This window comes from Hipposideros armiger, unplaced genomic scaffold (genome assembly GCF_001890085.2).
Source record: "Hipposideros armiger isolate ML-2016 unplaced genomic scaffold, ASM189008v1 scaffold_520, whole genome shotgun sequence".
In the NCBI taxonomy this organism is placed as follows: domain Eukaryota; kingdom Metazoa; phylum Chordata; class Mammalia; order Chiroptera; family Hipposideridae; genus Hipposideros; species Hipposideros armiger.
In genome coordinates, this window is record NW_017731870.1 from 1,054,325 (window position 1) to 1,060,512 (window position 6,188).

Here is a 6,188-nt window from a genome sequence, read left to right on the forward strand (position 1 = left end):
TGATAATGTTTTCAAGTTTGCCTCATTCAGAAATCTTCCCTTTACATCAGCTCAGGTTCAATTATGTAATTCCAAAGGAAGAAAAGAAAACTCATCGACTTCACAACACATTGTTGGGCCTGCTTACCAAAAGCAGTGCCTGCTTTGTTTTGTTATAATCCCTCATTCTTTGGGATTTAATGAGACAAGATACTGTATTTTGAAACGACCACATATACAAAGCCAAGTCGATTTCCTTTGGGGATAAATCCCTTATAAAACTACAGCTCAACAAATTTAAATATAATAATGGCTTTGACTAAGTCTGTATACGGTGAAATCCACAAATGGAGACCACCCCATAGTTCAATACAACAAAACAAGAGAGTCTTTTAGGCTGGTGGTCTCACAACACAAATTCATGATAGCTTATGTCTGGTTATTAACTGGAATGATTCATGGTAAGATAGAGTCAGCACTGTTCTTTTTCCTCGTTAAAGAATGTCACTTCTCTTTCTTCTGCTCCCCACCACAGATTCTTGGGTACACAGTCGTGAGTCCGGCTTCCCTGGAAAAGGCCCACTACCACAGTGGCTACAGGCCCAGCTGAGCATAGGTCAACAAAAGTGTCCTCCTCTATGATTTTAGGCTAATTCAAGGGAAATTCCAAAGGTAGGGGACTAAAGATTTGGGGAACAAAGCTATTATGCAAATGAAGATTGCACAAGCACAGTCTATACTTTCTCACCATTCTTTGGCTGATAGAGAGACCTAGTTATAAGGGACCTGATCTATGTCTATTTTATCCATATTCAGCATCAGATGTATGAAAGAATAAGGCTGAGAAAATCTCTGTCAGAGCAAAGAAAAGAAAATTACCCCATAATCCTAGCTCTCCAGCCCAACAGCTACTTTGCATACATGTATGTTTTCTTTCCAGATTTTTAAAATACATATAAACATACAAATACACAGTCAGGATCATTGACAATATACAGTTCTTATTCCACTGTTTTTCATTAGCTATCCCATGTTAATACAGTCTTAAATATGTCATTTAAATGATGGTGCCATGGGTTGGCAAACTAGTTCTCACTAGCCAAATCTGGCCTATTGCCTGTTTTTGTAAATAAAATTTTATTGGAAACAGCCACATTTATTCATTTTTGTATCACTTATGGCTATTATAATGGCATAATTGAATAGTGACAGAAGTGCTGTGGCCTGCAAATCCCCAAATATTTATTCTCTGACCCTCTGCATAAAGTTTACCAATCCCTAGCATACTTTCTATCAAGTTGAGCTCCATAATTTATTTAACCGTCCCCCTGTTTCTGAACATTTAGGTTGCTTTCTCTTTTCTTCTTGCTACTACCTCACTGAAGATCAGGGTTTATACTTTTTTCTTTTTTTGAAAAAGGATTTCCTTAGCCTAAGTTCCCTAACATAGGATTACTATATCAAAAGGTATGAATATTTTGATAGCTCATAATTTCTAGATAAAACCTCACGAAACAAAGCAGTTTGTCTTATAATGGTTCATTTCTCTGACAATAGGGTACTCACCATATGAACACAGAGAAGAGGTGTGGATTTTGGCAGACCTATGGCTACATGGCTAATTGCTGGGTAGAATCTTAGAAGCATCATCCTGTCTATGGTCACAGGCATAATTTTCTAACATAAGTATATGTTATGTGTTCAATGATTTGGCTAGTTGCCATATATCATCGGCAGTGACTAATCTCCATACGTTTGGGGAGAACCCTCTCATAGAGGGTGTGTGTGGAAGCCATAGCCAATAAGGACTAAGGACCCTGCTAAGTAGAAGACAGTTAGCCCCAGCTGCTTCTGGAACTATCAAACATAGGCAGTGGGCAGAGATGGCATAAAAATCTGGAAGAAGTATTTTATTGCTTTGCATTTGGAAGAGGGGACCAAACATGTCTGTGGCCACCTTGGTGGCAGTCCCTCTGAGTGTACCCACCTGGAGCCCCCATTTCCCTCCTAGCTACCCCTTCTGTAGTTAAGGGCGTGGACTCTCGAGCCTGACTGCCTCAGTTCAAGTCCTACATGTGACTTTCTGTAAGATTCTGAAGAAGTTGCCTTCAGTTTTTTCATCTGTAAAATGGGTCTAATAAGAGTGTCTGCCTTGTAGGGTTTGTTGTCATTGGCAAGTACAGTGAAGGTCCTTCTGTTTTCATGTTTGATCATGCCCTTGGGTCATTTATAGATTTTCCTGGTGTTACACTACTATCTTTTCAAGGGGATGCCAAACTGATTATTTTTACTGACCAAAAAAAATTAGAAGACTGCAGTAAGCCTTTTTGTAGAAGAAAATGAAGATCGTTTTTTTGACATAGAAGCAACATGTGTTGCTCAGATACCTTCCAACTGCTGGTAAGGCGGTGTTGGCTTGTTAGCCCACATAGACACTGTGATGATGTGAGGCATAAAATGACAGTGTTATTGATGTTACTATTACTCCTCTGCTGTGGAAGCCTTGCTGTGAAAAGCAATATGCCTGCCTCTGCACCAGAGATCATGGTACAGAAGCAGTCCTTCCAGAGTGTGTCACCATTTACTGAAGTATGTTCCACTAAGCCAGGGCTGATGGCTGCCTCTAGCTGTTGAAAAAGCAAAACAATTCAATAAACAAATAGATTTTGGAAATGCTGGGTTAAACTCATATGAACAGTATTCCCACCTTTGCTATGCCAATGTGTAAAAGGGTTGTATTTATTATATGCTTTCCATGAAGTTCATTTTTCAGCAAATAATCATGAGACAAATATTTCAAGAAACATATTTTGGGAGATACGACAGTACTAAATATTTTAGCACTGTATCAAAGTAGGTGCTGCTTTGTGAAACCTCATTTCCTAGGAACAGGTGAATCTTAGCTGGAGACCTCATGAACAGGAGACATAACTATACAATGCTCCAATCCATATAATGATAGTCTTAAACACTCCATAGGAAAATACTTAGCAATTCTTTTTGTGATGAAGCAAACAGATCTCAAAGTTAACAGGTGACATGTAGGGGAGGTGACTATCCAACAAACCCAGCCATTCCCACTCAAGGGCAGACTAAATTGTCTTTAGTTAGAGTTGCACAGCGGGTCTATTTCTGATTCCTGTGTGATTTACTGAAAAGAAAGCATACTGACATCCTGGGGACAGTGATGCTTATTCTCAGCAGAGCAGGTTGGAGAAGAATGATTTAAGCAGCACAGGAAAATTAAGTGGTTGCATTGGTTCCTTTCCCTTTCTGCCCAACCCCCATCCAAGGTTCCTTATGCAGGGCAGCTCCTCACTCCCCATTCAGAGCTGAGCTCAGGTTGTAGCACCGGTGTGGCTTAGGTCTAACACAGGACCACCAAGAGCAGCCAGCAGAGGGGGAACAGGATGCAACAGGGTAAGTGGGTGCTCTCCCCCTGTGAATATGCAGCTTCTCTGGAAGGTGGATGTATGTCCCCTAACCACCATCACCCCCACTCATTGCCAAGATTGAAAAGGACAGAGTGCCAGAGTGCCTTATTTACTGGGGACAAGGTGAACTCCACCACTGGAAACAAGGGGCTGATGCTCTGGCCTTTGACTTGCTCCTTTGTGACCTATAGGATGCAACTACCACTCTTCCATTTGGTTATTTATTTTTAAAATGAGAATGGGGCCATTAGAGCAATGGATGGTCATCTCTGATGTTGGATAATAAGATAACATTCATCTTACTATCTATCTTACATTCATCTTACTAACTATTGGGGTCAGGTGACCCTTCTGGACTTAAAAAATAGTAATTCCAACTTATGTTCCCCAACTCTCTCCCCCAAACCCTCTTACACTTAATTTTCCTGCCAACAGTGGTTCTTGTTTTCTCATGAAACTTTTCTCTGTATGTGGAGGAAAAAGTCTCACATTTTCATATTAAATCTGTCTTTCTGGCATCCATATTTCCTTTTTTTTTTGCTTGAGCCAAAATCAGACTTAATCTTTCAGTTCAAGATCTGAGACTTACAAAGACAACACAAGAAAAGAAACTTACTGACCAATATCTCGGATGAATAGAGATCCTAAACAAAATCCTACAGCAAAAATCCTAAACAAAATATAGTAATACCTTCATTTGCAAGCATAATTTGTTCTGAAAACAAACTACTCATATTGCAAGACATCAATCATTTACCAAGTTAAAATGTATTAGAAATGCTTGCTCATCTTGTGGAACACTCGCAAAACAAGTTACTCGCAATCCAATGCTTAACTGTACTAGCAAATTGAATACAACAATACATTAAAAAGATAATAATACATCACGATCAACTGGGGTTCATTCCAGAGACACAAGGGTGGTTCAATATACACAAATCAATCAATGTGATACACCACATTAACAAAATAAAGAATAAAAATGATATGATTATATCAGTAGATACAGAAAAATAATTTCACAAGATATAACGTCCATTTATGATTAGAACATTCAATAAAATGGGTGTAGAAGAAAAGCACCTCAACGTAATAAAGGCCCTATATGAAAGCTCTTCCTCTAAGATCAGAAACAAGACAGGAACAAGCCCAGACCCACCACTGTTATTCAACACGGTACTGGAAGACCTAGCCAGAGCAATTAAACCAGACAAAGAAATAAAAGGCATCCAAATTGGGAATGAAGAAGTAAAATTGTCACTCTTTGCAGATGACATGATTCTTTATATAGAAAACCCTAAAGACTCCACTAAAAAAACCTGTTACAAACAATAAGCAAATACAGTAAATTTGCAGGGTGGAAAATCAATGTACTAAACTCCATGTGCTCCTATGTACTAACAATGAAATTTCAGAAAAATAAATTAGAAAATAAAATTCCATTTGCAATTGCAACAAGAATAAAAAAATAAAATACCTAGGAATAAGCTTAACAAGGAATGTGAAGAACCTATACACTGAAAACTACAAGACATTGAAAGAAATTAAAGAAGACACAAAGAAATGGAAAGATAATCTATGTTCATGGAGTGGAAGAATCAACACAGTTAAAATGGCTATATTAGGCTGGCCGAGTGGCACATTGGTTAAGAGCTGGCTTGGGATGCCAGAGGGCCCTGGTTCGGATCCCACATATGCGGGCCAGTGACACTGCCCTCTACAGCTAAGATGCTGAACCACAGCTCTACCTGGAGCTGGGCTGCCATGAGTCGCTGGAGACGGCGTAGGTTACAGCCCCTGCTGCAGTGGGTTGCCATGGCTACCATGTGTGGCCAGCAGCCAGCGTGAGCAGCCAGCAGCTGCCGTGAGCGGCCATCCAGAGGCCAGTGTCTGATCTGCCTCACCCGGGAAGAGTGCAATGATGGTGCCAACTTGGGCCAGTGAAGCAACGTCCTCCACAACTAAACTGAAGAACAAAAGGACAGCAACGTGTCTGTTCCCCTTCCCCCAATTCCCCAGCGCTGTTCCCATCCCCCAACTCCCCTATAAAAATCTTTTTTAAAAATAATATAAATAAATAAATAAAATGGCTACATTACCTAAAGTAATATACAGATTTAATGTAATACCTATCAAAATCCCAATGGCATTTTTCAAAGAAATATAACAAAAAAATCATTAAATTTTTATGGAACCACAAAAGACCCTGAATAGCAAAAGCAATCCTGAGGGGGGGGGGGAAGCCAGAGGTATCACACTTCCTGACTTCAAATTATACTACAAAGCTACAAAAATCAAAACAGCATGGTATTGGCAGAAAAACAGACACACAGACAAATGGAACAGAATTGAGAGCCCAGAAATAAACCCATATGTGTATGGACAACTAATTTTTGACAAAGAAGTAAACAACAGACAATGGAGAAAAAAACCCTCTTCAATTAATGGTGCTGGGAAAATTGGAAAGCCACATGCAGAAGAATAAAACCAGAGTTCTATTTGACACCATACACAAACATTAACTCAAAATGGATCAACGATCTAAATATAAGACCTGAAACAATAAAATACATAGTAGAAAACATAGATACTAAACTTGTGAACCTTGGTCTCAGAAAGGATTTTATGAATTTGACCCCAAAGACAAGGCAAATAAAAGAAAAAGTAAATGAGTAAAAAGTAAAACTAAAAAGGCAACCAACTGAAATGAAAGAAGATATTTGTGAACAATACCTCCAATAAGGTTTAATATCCAAAATACATAAAGAATTCATA